The sequence below is a fragment of the Giraffa tippelskirchi genome, chromosome 13, assembly GCF_054371585.1.
Source record: "Giraffa tippelskirchi isolate mGirTip1 chromosome 13, T2T-mGirTip1v1.2.pri, whole genome shotgun sequence".
Lineage (NCBI taxonomy): Eukaryota > Metazoa > Chordata > Mammalia > Artiodactyla > Giraffidae > Giraffa > Giraffa tippelskirchi.
In genome coordinates this window covers 107047164-107069179 of record NC_137287.1, presented here as the reverse complement: position 1 = coordinate 107069179, position 22016 = coordinate 107047164, and the positions used below count along the sequence as shown (strand labels likewise).

General features: G+C 50.7%; 1 protein-coding gene and 1 long non-coding RNA gene across 28 annotated transcripts in view; one reads left to right on the top strand and one right to left on the bottom strand.

Annotated features, from left to right (window-relative positions):
• Nucleotides 1–22016, bottom strand: part of EPB41L1 (erythrocyte membrane protein band 4.1 like 1) — a 179608-nt gene that overhangs the window by 94800 nt on the left and 62792 nt on the right. For 2 of the 27 annotated variants that reach the window (XM_081560070.1, XM_081560061.1), the window contains exon 1: nt 3519–3653. The exons of 23 other annotated variants lie outside the window; for them this stretch is intronic. The gene's annotated coding sequence lies outside the window, so the exon portion shown is untranslated. Of the gene's footprint in view, nt 1–3518; nt 3656–15634; nt 15830–22016 lie in introns of those variants that run through there. 2 more of the 27 variants (XM_081560091.1, XM_081560073.1) reach the window with 2 other exon arrangements.
• LOC145533175 (uncharacterized) lies at nt 422–18196 on the top strand. The gene is made up of 2 exons (XR_014073902.1): nt 422–492; nt 16505–18196. It is a non-coding gene; the product is annotated as an uncharacterized LOC145533175 (long non-coding RNA).

The window sequence follows — 22016 nt, the reverse complement described above, 5'->3', positions numbered from 1 at the left end:
CCCGCACCTATCAGTGAAGGCCAGGGGGCCACATTCTCTGACGCCTGCCTTGTGGGACACTGTTGTCACACTGCAGTAGGGTACACTGCCTTCCCTCAGGGCCTTCCACCACGGAGAATCTAGTGATTCAGTCTCTTATGCCCTTCCCCAAGCGTTAGTCACTCAGTCGTGTCTGACTCTTTGCAATCCAATGAACTGTAGCCCACCAGGCACCTCTGTCCATGGGATTCTCCAGGCAAGAATACTGGAGAGGGTTGCCATTTCCTTCTTCAGGGCATCTTCCTGACCCAGGGATCGAACCCAGGTCTCCTGCATTGCAGGTGGACTCTTTACCATCTGAGTCACCAGGGAAGTTCCATGCCCCTCCCCAACTACATCATAATTAGATCTGGGTTCCCCCTGGCCCTTCTTCCATCATAGAGGTTGGTGGTACAATTTCAGCAGTAGCTGGGGTCCACTAATTCAGAGAGATCCCTGATAATGGTCACTGTGGTAAGTAGAATAAAGCCCCCCCACCCCGAACAATGACCATGTCCTAGTCCCTAGAGTCTATGAGTACATTACCTCGTATAGCAGAAGGGACTTTGTACATGTGATTAGGTTAATAATTTAGGGATGGATAGATTATCCTGGATTATCCAAGTGGGTCCAATGTAACCACAGTGTCCTTATAAGTAAAAGAGAGAAGCCATGGAGTGAGTATCAGAGAAGGCGGTGTGACAGTGGAAGTAGAGGTTGGAGGGATGCCACTGCTAGGAAAGGGCCACAAGCCAAGGAATGTGGGCAGCCTCTAGAGGCTGGCAAGGGCAAGGTACAGATTCTCCCCTGGAGCCTCAAGAAGGAACACAACCCTGTCAACACCTTGATTCTAGCCCCATAAGGCTAACTTTCAGACTTCTGACCTCCAGAACTATACAGTGATAAATTTAGGTTGTTTTAAGCCTCTAGGTGTGTGGCAATTTGTTACAACAGCAATAGAAAATTAATACAGCCTTGGAGCCCACCTTTCCCTCCAGGATTGAAGCCCTCAATGAAATTCTGTCCTCAAGGGCCAGTCAGGGAGATTCCTGGGGCCAGAAGAAACCTCAAATCATCCCTAGGGAATAGGCCAGAGAGACACCTGGGGGAAAACAGCACCCCAGAAATAGGGATGGTTCTGGGAGACAAGGAGAGGCTATCTAACAGCTCCACTCCAGGGACTCAGCCCCTCGACCACATTCTCATGTAGGGACACTGGTCCCCATCAAGCAGACCATCCCCAGAGGTAGGCTGGCTCCTCTGGTAGGCAGGGAGAGACTTCCCGGAAGGCAGAGCCTGGGTGCTGGCCTCAGCTCAGTCTGAATCACTCGGTAGCTTCCTCTCTCTGAACCACTGTCAACATGTCTCAGCATCTCTCAAGTGCCAGGCTGAGTGCATCCATGCTTTACACAGATGGTAAAACCCCACAATGACTCTGTGAGGTAGTCACTCCCATCATGCCCATTTGAAATATTTGTTTATTTATTTGGCTGAGGTTGTAGCACGTGGGATCTTTCACTGTGGTATGCCGGCCCTTCGTTGTGGGTTTCTCTCTAGTTGTGGTACACGGGCTTAGTTGCCAGAGGCTTAGCTCCCCAAGCAGAGATCAAACCCGGGTCCCCTGAATTGGAAGGCAGATTCTTAACCAGTGGACCACCTGGGAAGCCCCAGTCATGCACATTTTACAGCCAAGGAAATGGACTCAAGCAGTAGAGAAGGGAGCATGGTTTGAACCCACAGCCCTACTCCACCCCCATCTTAGAGTGAATGAGGGCCTAGACACCAGGAACAGGCTCTTCAGACCTGCAAGGAACCCACAGCAGTTCCTGTCCTATCACCCTGGACGCTGGGGCTATAAAGTGGCACAGCAGTTGGTCAAGAGTTACCATCTGAAAGTCACCCACAGCATTTGACCCAAAGTCTCCCTTTTGGGGCCCTACCCTAAGAAACATCATCTGAAATACCGAAAAAAACACTTTAGGCCATGTTCATTGCTGTGTTACTTAAAAGAGCAAAAACTGGAAACAACCCGGCTGTCCATCAACAAGAAAAGAGGTAAATGGATCAACATCTTTAATGGAATCCTCTGGAATGACCCTAAAGGGGACTTTGCATACACAATTAAGTGAAAAATGCAGGGTGGCCCTGAAGATGTACTGGAGGGAATGATGGCTGGGAGGAAACACACCAAACTCTCAACAGTACTCAGGAGTCATTTTTCCCCCTCTTCCTGTTTTCTGAAATCTCTGTACTGTTATTACTTTGATAATTTTTTAAAAGGATTATTAAAAAAAATTCAGTAATTACAATGGAGCCCTGAGGACCCCACACTGAGCAGTCAAGGAGACGAGGGGGAACAGGCAAATGCGAGCTGGCTAGGGATGTAGTGGGGAAGCTGAAAAGAAGGGTGGGGTGTCATGGAGATGAGGGAAGAGATGGAAGTGGGGATCCCCAGGGTCAGTGTGGCCTGGGAGGTGCTGGTGACCCAACACTTGCCCCCATGTCTCCAACAGCATTCACAGCGCAATCCAGGCGCCAAGAGGAATCAGCCATCGACCCCCACATATTCCTCAATGAGGAGTCTAAGAGTGGCCAGTGACCCACAAGCAGCAGGCACTTCCAATGCAAACTAGGCACCCAGGAGAAGCAGTGATGCACCGCCCCATGGCCATCAGCTCCCAGCCCAGCTCAAGCAAAGCAGGAAGGCCTCAGGCAGAAGAGCCTGGCCAGGATTTCCTCCTATCTCCAGGACAAAGCTCTCCTGGTCCATAGAGGAGACAGTTGTTGTTTAGTCCCTAAGTTGTGTCTGACTTTTCTTTGACCCCATGGACTGTAGCCTGCTAGGCTCTTCTGTCCATGGGACGTCCCAGGCAAGAATACTGGAGTGGGTTGCCATTTCCCTCTCCAGGGGATCTTCCTGACCCAGGGATCAAACTCGTGTCTCCTGCATTGGCAGGCAGATTCTTTACCACTGAGGCACTAGGGAAGCCCTCCTGGTCCATAGCGAAATGAAGTGAAAGTCACTCAGTCGTGTCCAACTCTTTGTGACCCCATGGACTATACGGTCCATGGAATTCTCCAGGCCAGAATATTGGAGTGGGCAGCCTTTCCCTTCTCCAGGGGATTTTCCCAATCCAGGGATTGAACCCAGGTCTCCCACACTGCAAGCGGACTCTTTACCAGCTGAGTCACAAGGGAAGCCTTCCTGGTCCACAATCACTCACCAGTTCTGTCACTTGTTCCCACGGGGATCACATTCTACACAAGAACGCATGCGGGTGCAGGCGCATATACACACACACGCTTGCTTCTCAGCCCTTCCCTCAGCCTCTCTGATGCTGGGCCTCCTTGGTATAAGCAGACACCCCACCCCACACCCAGAGTCATATCACCAGCTTGCTTTCTTCACCTGAAAACCTCCTTCCTCTGTCCCCCCACCTCATCACAGACCCTGGGCAAACCTGAGCAGAAGAGGGAAGGACCCCCAGCAACTCACATACCACTTCACTGTCCCAGCCCCAGCATTAATCCCTGCCTCCTGCCACACCCAGGGCAGGCATCGGCCAAGCTGGGGCTGCTGCTTCCACAGCCCCGAGGTGGAGGGAGGTTGGGTCACAGAGCTAAAACGCCAAACCAGGCACTGAAGGCCAGTGACCTAAGATGCAACCTCTGACGCTCAATCTAGTGAGGCAACAAGAAGCAGGGCCGAGTCACTACCAGCAATCGCCCATGACACCCTCATTCTGAAAAAGCAGACCTTCCTTACAGCAGCCCATAGCATACACGCGGGACCACCCTCCCGGTCAGCCTGTGCTCTTGAGCGTGGCTGGGCGAGACAAGGCCAGGACCAATGAGCCGCCCCCTTTCCTGCCAGTGAGCTCAGCCTTATTACTTTGCTTCATTTTCAGCTCATCTGAAAGAGCCTCATTTGAGGTCCCTGGAGGATCTTAAAAGTGTTATTCAAACATTAGCTCTGACACGCGGCCTCCCCTCCCCAGACATCACCCGCCCAAGGCAATGCTTTGCTGCCTGCTTTTTGGCACCGCTGGGGAAGAGCAGCGGCTTCAATCTGCCACGTGGCACCACGGGCCCTGCCACCTCCAGCCCTCCTCAATATGGACTTTCCCCAGCTCCCTGCCTATTTTAGAGGAGAGACCAGGGAAGGGACTCCGTATTTTCCGTATGGCAGGCACATCATCTCGTTCAACCTCTGCCACAACCCCAAGGGTGGCATTATTATTCCTGCATCATTGATGCAGAAACTAAAGCTGAGCACCCCAGCCAAGGTCACCTAGCTGGCACATAGCCAGATGAGGCCAGGAACCCAGGACTGCCGAGTCCCATGGCTTTTCCAATCACTCACACCTGCCCCAGAACGCTCTGTACTTCCTGCAGCTCTGCCCCACCCTAAGCAGAGATGGGCAGCCATCCTTAGCTACCCCGTGGCATACAACCCTCCCTCATGGCATACAACCCTGAGCCGGGGCCCAAGTGGAAGAGACAAGAGGGGGCTACAAAATTTGGGGCTTCTAGAAGAGAAGGAAAAATGAAAAAAAAATGAGACAATGCTAAGAGCTGGTTGCAATGCCCCATTCTGCTCTGCATCTTACAGGGGCACCTACAAAAAAGAACATGGTCTGAGCTCAACAAGAGGCCAGGTGGGAGGATGGTAGGTCGAAAAGGAGGAGATATGGGCTGTGTTGTTAGGAAAGCCAGAGCTGGAAGGCCTTGGTCTTTACAGGCAAAGAAACTGAGGCACAGGGAGGGGAAGGAACCCACCCAAGGCCATGAGTGAGTCTGTGGCCAAGCCAGGTCCTCTGACCCATAGGTTAGTTTTCTTAGATCTGGAAGAATGAAGGGCTTGGAGCAGATGCTGCTTGGGATAAATGAATAGTGAATGAACGAGGGGACCCATCATCTCTAGATCTGAAGAAGAGGAGCACAGAAGCCTACGCAGTGCTTCCATGGGGACCCCAGTCTCGCTCTAGTCTCTCACTTCCATGGAGAAGATGTAGGCAGGAGGGAGGCCCCTCCATTCACCAAAGCTCAGGCTCTACCAGGAGCCAATCACAGCCCCGGAAGGAGGCAGAAACTTTGGTTCCCCTGGCAACGCAGACAAAGGCCTCTGCTCAGCACAGCAATCAGCTGGAATAGGATGCAGACCATATTCCACCCCATTCAGACAGGGCTCTCCGCTCCTTTTCTCATAAGGAGGGAAACAACCCCATCCTTCTGGTTTTAGCTCCCAACCTCCAGCCACACTTCTGGGCCCATCTCAGATCAGGAGGAGGGGTAGGGATGGGCCTCTGAATTGGGGGCTTAGGGCAGTAGTTGACCCCTATCCTATCTGGGGGTAGGGGGTGCTTCCCAGGTGGCTCAGTGGTAAAGAATTCATCTGTCTCTGCCAACGCAGGAGACGCAGGTTCGATCCCTGCCTGGGTCGGGAAGATCTCCTGAAGGAGGGCATGGCAACCCACTCCAGTCTTCTTGCCTGGAGAATCCCCATGGACAGGGGAGCCTGATGGGCTAAAGTCCACGGGGTCACAAAAGATTCAGGCAGGACTGAGCGACTAAATAGTAACAACCACCACCACCCTGTCTGCAGGGGTCCTCTCTTGCCATGTGGGCACCCCTGAGTTGAACCAGGGGCCTATGTGGACGTTCCTCAGCCCATCAAGCCCCTCCACCACCAACCACTCCCCAAGAGGCCATGCCAGCTGCCTGGCATGGAGCCACAGAAGCACCAGGAAGGGCAGCACATGGCCCAGCCCAGCCCCAGCAGTAACGCACTACTGGATCTGAGCACGTCTCATCGCCTTCCTCCTGGAGTCTCATTTTCTCCATCTGTAAAGTGTAAAATCTAAGACCTATGGTTCTTGGGAAGAACAGCTCCCTGTTCACACTCACCAAAAAAATGTCTGAGGAGAGGACACAGGAAGAAGCTTACCTTACACCACTTTCAAAAGGTTGCCTGGGGGACTTCCTTGGTGGTCCAGTGGCAAAGACTCCAAGCTCCCAATGCCGGGCCCAGGTTCAATTTCTAGTCAGGAAACGAGATCCCACATGCCACAACTAAGACCCGGCACAGCCAAACAAATAAATTAAATGTTAAAAGAAAACAAAGAAAGCAAGGTTGCCTGGCCCCTGGTCCAGAGTCTGCTGCTGCTGCTGCTGCTAAGTTGTTTCAGTGGTGTCCGACTCTGTGCGACCCCATAGACGGCAGCCCACCAGGCTCCCCCGTCCCTGGGATTCTCCAGGCAAGAACACTGGAGTGGGTTGCCATTTCTTTCTCCAATGTATGAAAGTGAAAAGTGAAAGTGAAGCTGCTCAGTCGTGTCTGACTCTTCACGACCCCATGGACTGCAGCCTACCAGGCTCCTCTGCCCATGGGATTTTCCAGGCAAGAGTACTGGAGTGGGGTGCCATTGCCTTCTCCAGGTCCAGAGTCTGGAAATACAGAAAACATTTCCATTCACTGGAATTGTCTCTTTGTACACACTTTGAGAAGATGAAAGAAAATCACAAGAAAACTGATGGACTCTTAAAATAGCTTCCAAATACAACCTCCGGCTCAGCCACCTCCAGGCCAAGCCAGAACATCCCTGCTCCCTCATCCAGACTCCAGCCCAGCAGAGACAAGTATGTGCAGTGTCCCCACAGAAGGATCCCTTGTCACTCAGGGAGGAGTCAATTATTCAGAGATTTCAGGAAGACTTTCCACATCGAGAGTCAGAACAAAAAGAGAGGTTTTTCAGGAAGCTTCTTAATTCTCAGAAAAGTCAAACTATTGATGTCCAAATCTACATGCATTCACTATGCTTTCAGCTCTATGATCCCTCAAGCACCTAACAAAAAAACCTGAAAAAAAAAAAAAATATCAAAAAGGGCATTCCCTGGAGGTTCAGTGGTTAGGATTCCAAGCTTTTACTGCAGAGGGCTCAGGTTCAATCTCCGGTCGGGGAACTAAGATCCCACCGAAAAGAAAGAAATCCTGCAGCCCTCCAGGATACGGCTGCTTCCCTTATCCCATCGCCCCACACCCATCAGTCCCTGCACTCTGTCCACTCCTCCTTGTCTCCCACTCTCTTATCTGTTCCCTCTTGTCTTTCCAGGCACCCGAGTTTAGGCCCATCCCTTTTCACAGAGCCACCCAACAGCCTGCCCACAGGCCTCTTGGCTGCAGCTTTGCCCTTCCAACCCATCCTCCCGCCTCCAGAAATCAGATCACATTATTTCCAACCCATCACCCTGCAGTGGCCCTCATCACCGTCCAGACAAGATGCAACTCCTGGCCCATGTGCTGCAGGATCTGGGCCTGTCTGTGGTCTCCTTTGTTTTTCTTGTTGTCCCCAGCGTGCACAGCAAATTTCCACCACTCCAAAGCACCCTCCTGTTTCACATCTCTGTGTGTTTTTCTTTGTATTCATGGTTCCCTCTGTCTGGAATGCCCTTTCTGAAGCCCCCAACACTGGATGGAGATAACAGATAACTTTCCTGAGAGCTCAGTGTGCACCAGGCTCTCTGCTAAGCCCTTTGCAGGCACTACTTCATTTATCCTCACCAAGACCCTATGAGGAGGTACTTAACGCAGCCTCTTTACGGGTGAAGAGAAATGGGATCTGAGATGTGAATGAGGCTGGAAGAAGTCACATGGTTGACAAGGGGAGGAGCTAGAATAGAAATCCACATATCTGACTCTGCTTTTGTTCAGTTGTTCAGTCGTGTCCAACTCTTTGCCACCCCACGAACTGCAGCACACCAGGCTTCCCTGTCCTTCACCATCTCCCAGAGTTTGCTCAAATTCATGTCCATTGAATCAGTGATGTCATCCAATCATCTCATCCTCTGTCACCCCCTTCTCCTCTTGCCCTCAGTCTTTCCCAGCATCAGAGTCTTTTCCAATGAGTCAGCTCTTCACATCAGGTGGCCAGAGTATTGGAGCTTCAGCTTCAGCATCAGTCCTTCCAGTGAATATTCAGGGTTGATTTCCTTTAGGATTGACTGGTTGGATCTCCTTGCATCCAAGGGACTCTCAAGAGTCTTCTCCAGCATCACAATTCAAAAGCATCAATTCTTCAGCACACAGCCTTCTTTAGGGTCCAGCTCCCATACGTATACAACTACTGGAGAAACCATAGCTTTGACTACACGAACGTTTGTCAGCAAATCTGAGTCGTAGGTGGCCCCAATCCTCTGCACCCCACCCCCAACCAGGAACAGTTGCCACTATGATGGGGAACAGAAAACACAGTTTGTCCCCAGTGGTGCCCCTTCTTTCTGGGCCTTTGGGAATAATCTGCCTCAGAGCCCCTTTGGGGAGGGCCAGCCTGTTCCTCTCTGAGTTTGCCTCTAACCCTGCACTCCCACTACCACACAGCACAACCTCTTCAAGTATACAAAGAGTCTGAGCCCCCAGCTCAGGAGCAGAGGTCTGGAATTAAAATTACTGGCCCATCAGTGACTCTCAGCAATGTCTTTCAGGAAGTCAAAACTCTTTGGCTTAGGATCAAGGGACCACCACAATCTGGTACCAGCTCATTTTTTCAACCTTAATTTCTCACTGCATCCCTGCCCCCAGGCACGTGTGCTTTAACCACAATACACTGGTATTTACCACTCCTGCCGTGTTGGTTCTCACTAAAAGTTGCCATTTACTAAGTACCTCCTAAGAGTCATGCCCTGAGCCAAACACTTAACTAGCATCTTGTTTCCCTAAAATTAATTCATTCAATTATCCATTGCCCTGCAATGTGGAGCGAACATGAGGTTAAAAATAGAAGACAGGGACTTCCCTGGTGGCCCAGTGGTTAAGAATTCGCCTTCCAATGCAGGGGACGCAGGTTGCAGAACTAAGATCCCACATGCCACAGGGCAACTAAGTCTGAGTACCGCAACTAGTGAGCCCGAACCTTATCTAGAGAGATGCCCAGGTGCCACAACCAAGATCCCACAGACCATAATTAAGACCTGATGCAGTCAAATAAATAAATAAATGTTTTTTTAAATATAATAAAAGATAAATGGTTACAAACTGTGATAAGCATTACGAAGAATTATGAGGCGGAGGTAGAGAGCAGTGCAGTGGGGCTGGGGAGGGAGGTAACTAACCAAACTGAGTTGTAAAGAATGAGAAGGATCTTAGACAGCAAAAAGCCAGGGAAAGAGAATTCAAAGCAGAAGGAATCAGTTCAGTCCGGTTCAGTCACTCAGTTGTGTCTGACTCTTTGCAACCCCAGGGACTATACAGCACGCCAGGCTTCCCTGTCCATCACCAATTCCCAGAGCTTGCTCAAACTCACGACCATCGAGTCGGTGATGCCATCCAACCATCTTATCTTCTGTCATTCCCTTCTCCTGCCTTCAATCTTTCTCAGCATCAGGGTCTTTTCCAATGAGTCCATTCTTCGCATCAGGTGGCCAAAGTATTGGAGTTTCAGCTTCAGCATCAGTCCTTCCAGTGAATATTCAGGACTGATTTCCTTTAGGATAGACTGGTTGGATCTCCTTGCAGTCCAAGGGACTCTCAAGAGTCTTCTCCAACACCACAGTTCAAAAGCATCAGCTTTCTTTATAGTCCAACTCTCACATCCATACATGACTACTGGAAAAACCATAGCTTTGACTAGGAGGACCTTTGTTGGCAAAGTAATGTCTCTGCTTTTTAATATGCTGTCTAGGTTGGTCATAGCTTTTCTTCCAAGGAGCAAGCGTCTTTTAATTTCATGGCTGCAGTCACCATCTGCAGGTCCTGGGGTAGGGAAGGATTTGCTAAATCAACAGAGAGAAGAAGTAAACGACTCGGGCTCAGGATGGCAGCGGCTGGAGTAAGCCCCCCTCTAGGTACACTCTCTCCTTCTGCTTGAGCCTGATAAGGGCAGGTCAGATTATAGAGAGAAAAACCCTTCGGATGGAGACAGGCTACTTGCTAGCATGTTAGCTGATCCTATCACCGTCCCCAGGAAGCAAGCAAGGCTTGTGGAACTCATTCTGTTCCTCAGAACCAGAGGCACTTGGTATGCTATGACTCGCCTAAGGGTGGAGAGAACACAGCGGAGCTAGAACTAGAATCATGGTACGTGGCTGTTTGAGGATTACTGAGCTGAAAACCCTGCTGTACTGATGAAAACACTGAGGTCCGAGAAGAGGAAAGGATGTGCCCATGTTCACATGCTGAGTAAGCAATGGAGCTAGAACCAGGAGTCCCAGTAGCTTCCGCTTATGAGCTCCCCACGCAGCCTCCCTTGAGAAAGACGGCCAAGGGGACAGAGGTGAGGCTGGCCTTGGGCGGGGTGGGGGTGGAGGGGGGGAGGGCAAGGACAGGGCAGCCCTGCCTCCTTCCGCCTGCCCCTCTCCAGCTCCCAGCCCTCCCACTGCTCGTGGGTGCGGCAAAACCTGCCAAACCAGTGCCTGTGCCCGGGCAAGTGGCAGGGCACAGAGTTAGAGAGGCACAAGTAGGCTGCAGGCACCAAGAGCTAAGGGCCATGGTGGCTTCCCTGGAGGTCCAGGGGTTAGGACTCGGTGCTTCCAAGGCAGCAGGCGGGGGTTCAATCCCTGGTTGAGGAACTAAGGTCCCACATGGCCCGCAGCACAGTCGATAAAAGAGAGAGCTAAGAGACAGGGAGGACACAGAGCAGCTCCTCTGAGACCTGCCAGCCAGGCCACACGGGCACTGCCCCGGGGCCAGCAGTGAACCGGTCTGTCATCCAGAATCACCCACAGCTGGCCATCTGGCACAAAGCCCTGCCCCCTGCTTCCCCTCCTGCTCTGGACACTCAAATGTCAGCTGTCAGAGCCACCAGGACAAGAGACCCAGGAACTTACCTGGGAGGACAGGAGGCAGGGAAAAGTGACAACTAAGACGTACAAACACATCTCCCCTCCCAGCCACAGCCACCAGGATTAAGTCCCGCCACTCTTGGCCTTGTCGGGGACACCCTGCCCTCCCCCCAACCACACTGACCAAGTGCCAGGAGATAACTGAGCGCAAGTCATGACTGTTGGGGGCGGAGGTCAGGAGACCAACATGCCTAGGTAGCTCTGGAGCCCTGAGACTCTTGGCACTTGTCTCTGCTCGAGAACCCTGAGACTCTAGACACTCTGGAGCCCTGAGACTCTTGTGGACCTAGGAAAACCTACCCTCTGGGGCTTCAGTCGTGCTGCCTTTCCCGTGGAGTTGCTAGGTCAACTCCATCGTTTCAGGGAGCCTTGAAATTTTGCTCTCACCCCACCACCACTGCACCTCTCACCATCTCCTGCCCAAAGGAAAACATAAGAGGTTACCCCCATCAGTGTTCAGGGCCCCCACTGCACAGGGCTGGCCTCTATGTCAGGGGCCGCCTGGCTGGAACCTGTTCCGTCAGCACTAGTGCCAGCCAGGGTTGTGGAGCCCACTGGGCAGAGTATGGGGGAACTGATGATTCCATCAACTTTTCCCAAGTGCTCAGAACCCAGTTCAGAAACGACTCTCAAAGCCTGTAAGACCCAGAAGCCAAGCTCTCTGCAAGAAGGAGCTCTGACATTAGTCTGGGCCTTTGACCTTGGGACACATGGATCAGGCAGGCACTCCACAAATGTCAGGGACTATCCTCATATCTCCACTGAAGGCAAAAGGAGACGATGAGATGGTTAGATAGCATCACTGTCTCAAAGGACATGAACTTGAGCAAACTTGGGGAGGACAGGGAAGCCTGGTGTGCTGCAGCACATGGAGTTGCAAAGAGTTGGACACGACTTAGGGACTGAACAACAAAAACAAATTCTCGTATCTCAACCAATCCCCTTCCTTGGTAGACGGGGAGGAGGAGGCCCAGGGAGAGGCAGGGACTGGCCCAAGGTCACACAGCAAGGCCGCAGCAGAGGTGGAACCTCCACCCAGACCTGACCCCCAGCCCAGGGCTTCCAGCACCTGCTGCCTCCTATGGCACAGACGATTTCCCAAATTCAAAATCATGCATCCCACAGAGGAACTGAGAGACACCTTCCTCACCACTGCTTGGAAACCACCAGAGACTGGTACAAAGTTCTGCTGTTCAATACGGATCATGTGTGTACCTGCTGTGTTCACTTCTGTGTCCCAGCATGTGGGTCCATGAAAGGAGTACAGCATGAATTCAGTGCAGACTGGCTGACCAACTCAAGGCTCAGTGGAGGGGAATTCTCTGGCAGTCTAGTGGTTAAGATTTCATGCTGACACTGCTAAGAGCCTGGGTTCAATCCCTGGTCAGGAAACTAAGATCCCATAAGCCATGCAGTATGGCTAAAAAAAAAAAAAAAAAGACTCAATGGAGGAATGACTGGAGGCAGAATCCACTCCGAGGCCCAAGCACTGAGGGTGGGAGTAGAGGTGGGGGTGGCAGAGCAGGAAATAGCAGAGAGAAGCAGAAAAAGCTCAGGATCCAAGCAGGTTGTGTAGAACAAGCAGGGACACTGTGGGCCCACAGCTTCAGAAATCCTGGGCTCCAAAGTGAGACAGGTCTCCCCCAGTCACCTTGAATGTATGGACCTGAAGACTTGTGTGCATGTTCCTGTGACTTGGCAAGGCCACCAAGCCATCCACTCTGTCGTTTATTCGGTCACTTGCTCCCTCGCTCTCCAAAACTTACAGGGTGAAAATCAGTGTCAGTAATAGTCATCTCTCACTTGCCAGTTGGTGCTGCCAGACCCAGAGGCTGATTCTCACAGCACCTCTGGCCAGGAGTCGACCTCCTAAAGCGTGAGGACCTGAGCTAAAATCAGGGGCAAGCCACTTCTCCTAAGACTCACAACCGCATTTGCAAAATGGAGATGGTGATGCCTCCCTGCCCTCCCTTAGGGAATGCTCTGAAAGTCATATACAGTGATGGATGTGAACATGCCTTGTAAACTGTAAAATGCCAAAGAGATGTAAGAGATTATTCATAACAATAACATTGCCATCACTAGCCTCACTAACCCCCAGAGAACTTTGTTGTTCAGTTGCCAAGTCGGGTCCGACTCTTTGCGACCCCACGGACTGCAGCACGCCAGGCTTCCCTGTCCTTCACTATCTCCCAGAGTTTGCCCAAGTCCATGTCCATTGAATCAGTGGTGCCATCCAACCATCTTATACTCTGTCACCCTCTTCTCCTTCTGCCTTCAATCTTTCCCAGCATCAGGGTCTTTTCCAATGAGTTGGCTGTTCATATTAGGTGGCCAAAGTATTGGAGCTTCAGCTTTAGCATCAGTACTTCCAATGAGTATTCAGGGTTGATTTCCTTTAAGTTTGACTGGTCTGATCTCCTTACTGTCCAAGGGACTCTCAAGAGTCTTATCTAGCACTATAGTTCTAAAGCATCAATTCTTCTGCACTCAGCCTTATTTATGGTCCAGCTCTTACATCAGCACGTGACTACTAGAAAGATCATAGCCTTGACTATATGGACCTTTGTTGGCAAAGTGATGTCTTTGCTTTTTAAAACACTGTCTAGGTTTGTCATAGAGAATTCCAACCTCTAAATGTCAGTGAGCATCATCATTATGACAACCAAAAATAATTAACACCTATCAGTTGGAAATGGCAACCCACTCCAGTATTCTTGTCTGGAGAATCCCATGGACAGAGGAGCCTGGTGAGCTACAGTCCATGGGGTTGCAAAAGAGTCAGACACGACTGAGCGACTAACACATAACACATCAGTTATGAAACACTTGACTGTATCTCAGGCACAGTCCTCTGCTCGTTGCCTGCCTTCTCCCATTTCAGCTCCATAACCTCTGAGGTGAGAACTATTATTAGGTCCATTTTACAGATGGCAAAGCTTAGGCACACAGCAATGAAGTATCTCATTGAAATTCACACAGTAGGTGGTGGAGCAGGGGTCTACACCCAAGTCTGTCTTAGTCTGGAGTTCCGGCTCATTCCACTGCCCTGTGGGAGCCTGTTGCCTTGTTAAAGCTACTCCCCATTTACCAAAGCCTGTTGTGGCCCAAAGTGATATGGTCACTTCTCTGACCCTTGCAACAGGAACCCCTGACGTGAGTAGGACTGGCTGATTTTGTCCTCCCTGTTTGACAAATGAGGCAACTGACCTCCAGGAAAACTTGTTAACCATGTATTTTAGGTCAATGATCATAGAACAGTAGGAATATAAAGGACTCAGGAGAGTGGATCCAGTGGGGGAAACTGAGGCCCAGAGAGGGAAAGAGACCTGCCCAGGTCATTCATTCAAACCTTTCCCAAGACCTCTGCATATGTGAGACACACATATGAAAAAAGCAGTGTGGGGACTTCCTTGGTAATCCAGTGGTTAAGAATCCACCTTCCAATGCAAGGGACTTAGGTTCAATCTCTGGCCAGAGAACTAAGATTCCACAGGCCACAGGGCCACTAAGCCATGTGCCACAACTAAAGACGCCCTCACATGCCTCAACTAGAGAAAGCTCATGCCTGTCAATGAAGAACCAGCACAGCCAAAAAACAAAGAAAAAGAAAAGAAAGCAGTGTCTACTCTTCTAGTTTTCTAATACTGCCCCCTCCACCCCCCGCCCAATCCCACCTTTGTATCCAGGGCCAGCCACTGCCACCACTTTCCTAGCCTTAGTTCCCAGTTTAGCAAACAAGGAAACTACCTTGGCCAGTAAAGAGTTCTAGAGGCCAACACAGCTGCCCCAGGACCACAATAAAGCCCAGGAGGCCAGTCTCTGTGCCCTGTTACCCCCAGTTCAGGGAGGTCTGGCGGTAAGACAGTGCCCATGCTGTATTCACAGGGTTGTGCCACCATCACCACTAATTCCAGAATACTGGTTATTCTTAGCCAGTGCAGAGCTGTATCCCCCAACTACAGCCCCCAGCTGCAGTCCTAGAACACGGGGCTCCTCCCTGGTTTGGCCCAGAGGCCACTTTTCTGGGAAAGGCCAGGGTGCCCCTAGGAGGAATTTCTCTGGAGCAGAAGTGGAGTAAAATGTAAACACTCAGCGGACACTGTGTTCCACTTAGCGAAACAAAGTTGTGGATTTTCTGGGAAAGGGGCCCACCACATGATGCCAGCCCAAGCCCAAGTCTTTTCCTAGCCTTACCTCTCTAGCTGCTCTAAATGCAGCGATTGTTTAGGCCTTGGCCTCAGTTTCCCCATCTGCAGGCTAAAACATGAGCCTCCAACACCTCACAGAGGGATCCCTCCTAACAACTGGCTAATCTCTTCCACCTTGTCAGAAGAAAAAGGCCAACGTCTTATGTCAGCGGAGATTGGCAAGAACAGCAGTCTGGGGCTGGGCTAGGGAATGCTCAGATTTAGAACTGGTGAGGAAGGTTTTTTTCTGGAGCCTTAGGAAGATTGGGAATGTGTGAACTGGGGACATGACTCCCACATTTTGGGCCAAAAAGGGAGTCCCAGAGGCAGTCCTTATAGCCATCAGCACTGGGCAACAGGAAGAAAGATCAGGATTCGAGACACTGGTTTCTCTCTTCTACCTCTGCTCTGCCACTCATTAGCTGTGTGACCTTGGAGAAGTCACTTACCTTCTCTGAGCCTCAATGAACCCATCCACAGAATGGGAATAATTATATCCTCTGTGCCTTCCCTTTCAGGAATATGGGGAAAATCTGATGAGATGATGAATAGAAAAGTCTTAGTCCCGCCCCATGAAAAAATTCTCCTACCTTTCTCCACCTCTGTTGCCCCTAGAGAAATGCTGGAATCCCTCCAAGAAGGGTCAGAGAAATCCAGGGATCCCAGAGACAAGAGGGGCCACAGAAGGAATGCTGAACATCTGTGTCCTCTCTGGATGACATTTGTGAAGCCTGGCCACCCTCCCCGAGACAGCCCCTCTAGCTCTCAGGCAAACAGCAAGCCAGGGAAAACAGTCTGTATTCACGTCGGGAAGAGGCTAGGGGGCAGACAGGGGAGGCAGAATCAGCATTTCTGAGCCATGCAGATAACAGGAGTCGCTGGACAGAGTAGGGAGGAGGCTGTTGGTGGTCGGGCAAGGGAGGAGCGTCCTCCTGTTGAGTCTCCCCCATCTCCATCCCTCCTGCAAAAACCAATGATGTCACCTTTCATGTGACAGCTCTAGCTGTGTCATTTTCTTCCTCTGTAAATGGGGGTGATAAAGCTTCTGACACACCGTGAGTCTAGTTCAATAAACGTGCCTGTCATTCTCCCATCCTTTGAAACCTGGGAGGCTCCCGGTACCAACATCATCTTCCTCCAATTTTCCACCTGAGTTATTTGAAAAAAAACCTGAAGGCACTTTCAGGACAGAGCCCAGGCTCTGAGGGCACTGTCCATCTGCTGACAAGGCGGATGAGATCCGCGGTATGTGGAAGGGGCAGGGGGAAGGAAAGGGGCCTCTCCATGGGATAGAGGTCCATGCTCCAGCCTGCTGCCTGGGGAGGGGATGGAGAGCCCTACTGCTCACAAAGCTCTTTCCAGAAACAGTTCTGGTTTCTCGAGCTCGTTCTGCCTGGAGAGAAGCCTCTCCTCAGAGCAAAGGACTGCAGGGGAGCACTCTTCCCATCATTTGCCCCCAGGAATGAAGGACTGACACCTATTGGTGCCCACATGGCCTTTTCCACCCTCTACGTGGCACCTTGGAGAAAAGGTAAGGGACCTGGGCACCCAGGTGCAACTGGAGATGATCAAACCTCTTCACGTCTCTGAAGAGAATAACATGGAATGCAGCGGGGGCGGGGCGGGGGGGGGCGCTTCTGCGAAGCCCGAAAGATGGCTAGCTACCCTGCCCCACCCCAGCTCTTTAGTTCTGGCCAGACGGAACCACTCTAGCTTCTTCTAACGCCTTTTCCCTAGCAGCTCCCCACCCCCGGAGAGCCCTCCCTGAACCCACTGCCCCAATCCAGCCCCTTCCAAGGCCTAGAGCCAATGCCTTCTCCTCCAGGAAACACATTCTGGCTGCTGGGCCCCAGGCTGCCCCTTTCCTCTGGGTGTCAGTTTCCTATCCCTCTCCGATGGTGATCTGCACTCTTGGCTGTGTCTCGGCCACACCTGCACACATTGATTTCCCCTCTGGGTGGCACGGAGCTCACAGACGTGAACTCAAACGCCACCTTTGCCACTAGTTAGCCACCTGATCATGGGACAGTCACTTATCCTTTCTGAGCCTCAGTTTCCTCTGGAAAATGGTGAGAATAATCACACCTATTCCACAGAGCTGTTGTTGCAATTAGATGAGACAATGACCATTCAGTGCTCAGGACAGAGACTGGCACAGCGTGAGAGCTCAGGAACGTGACTTATTTGCCATGGTGACCTTTCAGGTAGGTTCATTAACGATTTTTCTTTATATCTCCTGAAAGACCTACCACAAAATCCTATGTGTGCTTAGTCACTCAGTCGTGTCTGACTCTTTGTGACCCCATGGACTATAGCCTGCCAGGATCCTCTGTCCATTGAATTTTCCAGTCAAGAATACTGGGGTGGGTTGCCATTTCCTCCTCCAGGGGATCTTCCCAACCCAGGGACTGAATCTGGGTCTCCCGAATTGCGGGCACATTCTTTACCAACTGAACCACCAGGGAAGCCCACAGAACCATATACCAAATGGATTATGGATTCCTTTTTTTTTCTTGGATTATGGATTTCTATGCAGGTGGATCTGCATGCACTCCGAGGAAGCCTTTCCCAATGGCAGAGTAGAAAGTAACCTGGGCTTGGCTGCCTCTGCAGGTCACAAGCTGTGTCACGGGGCAGCACGCAAGTAGACATAGAATCCACTTGAACTTCTGATCAGAGGCAGTGGACATAGTGATCAGAGGACAGGCTCTGAAGCCAGACTCCTTGAACTTGAACCTGAGCTCCTCCTCTTACTCAGTATATGACCTTCACTAGCTGTGCCTTGGTTTTACCATCTATAAAATGGGGAGAGTAATTGTACCTACCCAAAAGATCATCTGGAGGATTAAATGAAATTACACATGAAAAGCAATAGAGGGACTTTCCTGATAGTCCAGTGGCTAAGACTTCCCACTCCCAATGCAGGGGGCCCAGATTTAATCCTTGGTCAGGGAACTAGATCCCACACATCACAACTAAAAGTTCACATGCCACAACTAAAGATCCCTTACGCCACAGTGAAAATTGAAGATCTCATGTGCTATAACTAAGACTCGGTGCAGCCAAATAAATAAATAAATACTAAAAAGAAAAGAAAGGGAATAGAACGTGCTCATCATAAGGAGAGTAACTCAATAAACATTACCTACTGTTTTCATTGTTGATATTTGTATTCCTGTTACTGAAGAGGAGGGTTTTTGGTGCCTTGCAGGCCTATAAGCTGTTCATTCTCCTATAACCCAAGATTCCACGAACATGCTCGTATGTTCTCGTGGCTCTGTCTGCCCAGCGGCCTTCCGCTCCTTCTTCTGATGAGAGCTCTGCTCCCCCATTTGCTACACAAGTAGGCACTTGACCCAGGCCTGGCCACTATAGGGAATGGCCCTATCCCCTAGCAACAATGACTGAACCAATCAGAATCCTTCCCTTGGGTTGATATATAGATCCTAGTAGAAAAACTACGATCATTCAAAAAACTAAGATCATGGCATCTGGTCCCATAACTCCATGGCAAATAGATGGGGAAAAACTGGAAACAGTGACAGACTTTATTTTCTTGGGCTCCCAAATCACTGCAGATGGTGACTGCTGCCTTGAAATTAAAAGACGCTTGCTCTTTGGAAGAAAAGCTATGACACACCTAGACAGTGTATTAAAAAGCAGAGACATCACTTTGATGACAAAGGTCCACATAGTCAAAGTTATAGTTTTCCCAGTAATCATGTACGAATGTGAGAGTTGGACCATAAAGAAGGCTGAGTGCTAAAGAATTGATGCTTTCAAATTGTGGTGCTGGAGAAGACTCTTGAGAGTCCCTTGGACTGCAAGGAGATCCAACCAGTCAATCCTAAAGGAAATCAACCCTGAATATTCATTGGAAGGACTAATGCTGAAGCTGAAGCTTCAGTACTTTGGCCACCTGATGTGAAGAACCTACTCACTGGCAAAGACCCTGAGGCTGGGAGGGCTTCCCTTGTAACTCAGCTGGTAAAGAATCCGCCTGCAATGAGGGAGACCTGGGTTTGATCCCTGGGTTGGGAAGATCCCCTGGAGAAGGGAAAGGCTACCCACTCCAGTATTCTGGCCTGGAGAATTCCAAGCACTGTATAGTCCATGGGGTCGCAAAGAGTCAGACACGACTAAGCAGCTTTCACTTTCACTGAAGCTGGGAAACATTCAGGGCAGGAGAAGGGGCAACAGAGGATGAGATGGTAGGATGGCATCATTGACTCAATAGACATGAGTTTGAGCAAACTCCAGCAGATAGTGAAGGACAGGGAGGCCTGGTGTGCTGCAGTCCATGGGGTCCCAAAGAGTTGGACATGACTTAGTGACTGAACAACAACTTTCTGTTTGGGTTGCTAAGCTAGGGCAGTGGACAGCCAGTTCCTCAGAAGGACAGAGAGGAGAGACAAGCTGTGATGGAGACAGATGGAGCATCTACCTGGTTTCTCATCCTACAATTTCATGAACTGCCCAGGATCCATTCAAGTCCTTTTCTGGTTTAATTCACTTTGAATAGAGCTTTTGTCACTTGTTTCCGAAAAAGCCAGGTCCAATTATATAGGCCCTAACCAAGATACAGTCTGAGCTGGCTGTGGGCAGGGTAGGGCAGCAGCAGTATTAAGGCTGCTCCTGTGTGTTCCAGCACAATCTTTGTCATCTGGGCTACAAAGGAGAGTCTGCAAAGCATGTTCTCAAGAATCATCCTGATCCCATGGTCTTCAGACACTGCCTCCCAGAGCCCTGGGAGCCTGCAGAGGCACCTCCAAGAACATCCACCGAGAGACTTTCCTGGTGGTCCAGTGGTTAAGAGTCCGCCTTCCAATGAAGAGGACATGGGTTCAATCCCTGGTCAGGGAACTAAGATCCCACAGGCTCCAGGGTAACTTAGCTTGAGGACCACAACTGGAGAAAGCTGGCATGCCACAGCGAAGACCCAGTGCAGCCAAAAGAAAAACAAAAACACCCATGGAACAAAGGGGAGTAAGGAAGGCAACAAGATTCTAGGTAACTGCTGCAAATTCAACCACAGTAGTTCTGTTTCAAATGCTTATGTATCAGGATTCTGCTGCCTCCAAAGATGTGAAATACCTGATTCTAATGGTTGCTCAAAAGAGCATTAAGAGGTAACTAAGGCTGATGTGTCTATCTCCATTCTCCAAAAAGAAAACCGAGGCCCAGAAAGGGGAAGTGATGAGACCAAGGTCACAGAGCAAGTCAGTGTCAGAGCAAAGACTTGAATGCAGGGCTCTGGACTTGCAGGCGGAATGAATTCCATTGCACCAGGCTGCCTGCGAAAAATCTATCATCTCTCACACTTCCTGTGTCCTCTGGTAAACTGATGGAGGTTAATATCTTCTAGTTCGTGCATGCTAAGTCACTTCATTCAAGTCCAACTCTGCGACCCCGTGGAACGTAGCCCGCCAGGCTCTTCTGTCCATGGGATCTTCAGGCAAGAATACTGGAGTGCGTTCCCATTTCCTCCTCCAGGGGATCTTCCTCACCCAGGGATTGAACCTGAGACTTGCCTCTCCTGCATTGGCAGGCGCGTTCTTTACCACTAGCACCATCTGGTTCTAGAGTCTCACCTTTCTCAGCTCTGACCCCTCCAGGGTCACCTACCTCTGAACCTGGCTCCTTAGAGGGCTTCCAGAAGCTCAAGGAACTTGTGGAATAAATATTATGGACCAAACTCGACCTTCCTCTCCACCATATACACATACACTCAGTTCCCCTTCTCCCCACCCATTTGCCCAAAGGTCAGGCAAAGCCCAGCAGGCCGCCTCCCGGGAACCCGGGAACTCGTAATCCACCTCCTCTGTCCAAGCTGTGCTGTGACTCCAGACAGAGGATTCCTTGTTCCCAGTGCTTCCTGCCCAGAGACCTCTGTGGGCCCCGTGCGCTGGCCGGAAAGAGCCAAATAGTTCCTTTCAACTGGAGCTAAAGCCACCTGAATCCCTGCCACCCCTGGGAGCAACATGCTCCCAGCTCTGCTTGGCATTTATTCTACCTGCCCTGGTCTGGCCCAGCCCCATCTCAACACCCACAGCCGCTGCTGCCTACACACACACTCACACACACACACACACACACAGGAGTTCCCCTAGGGTACAAAGGTGCCTCACGTCTAATCAAAAATCAAAACCAGAGTGGGACGTCCCTGGTGGTCCAGTGGTTAGGACTCCGCGCTTCCACTGCAGGAGGCGCGGGTCTGATCCCCAGTTGGGGAACTATGATCCTGCATGTCGCATGTGCGAGGCCAGAAAACACAAAAAGAAAACAGAGGATTCTAGAATGACAACATCACAACCCTGACAGTTGTGCCTTACTAATAACCCCACAATGACATCTGCCTATTACTTCGCAATCTCCCCGACCAGTATAACTTCTTGGTTCAGTTCCCTCTCCATGCCCTCTCCCTGCCAGAGTCACCAGGAGGTGGAAAGCAGCTTTGACACCCCCAGGCCAGTGGTTTGTGAAGTATCTTGCACAGAGCTCAGGAGAGTTCCATGGCATTGTCGGAGGGCTGCTAGAGGTTGAGGAATTAGCCAATTAGAGTCCTCTAGGCTCACCCCAACTTTGACCATGGCTGCAACTCCTGTACTGTTTTGTACAGTGAGATTCTTTGGGGTTCACTTGACAAGGAGATTTCACTGCTGGAAGATTTGAAAGCAACTCTTTCACCCTGACTCCACCTCTGCCCTACCTTGACAATGTATATATTACCCCGAGGCCAACAGAGAGGCAGGGAGCTGCCCAAGGTCACACAGGAATCAGTGGCAGAACCAGAATGAAAAGACTCCCTTCTGAATCTAGTCTACAAACTCCCAGCAGTTAAGCAAAAGAAAACCAGGGCCTCAAGTCAGCGGATCTGGCTTCTAGGTCCAAGGTCACTCGCCCCCAGGCATGGTGGATGGATAAGCAATTTGGGCAAAGCACGCTGCCTAACACAGAGGCACTTAATGAATA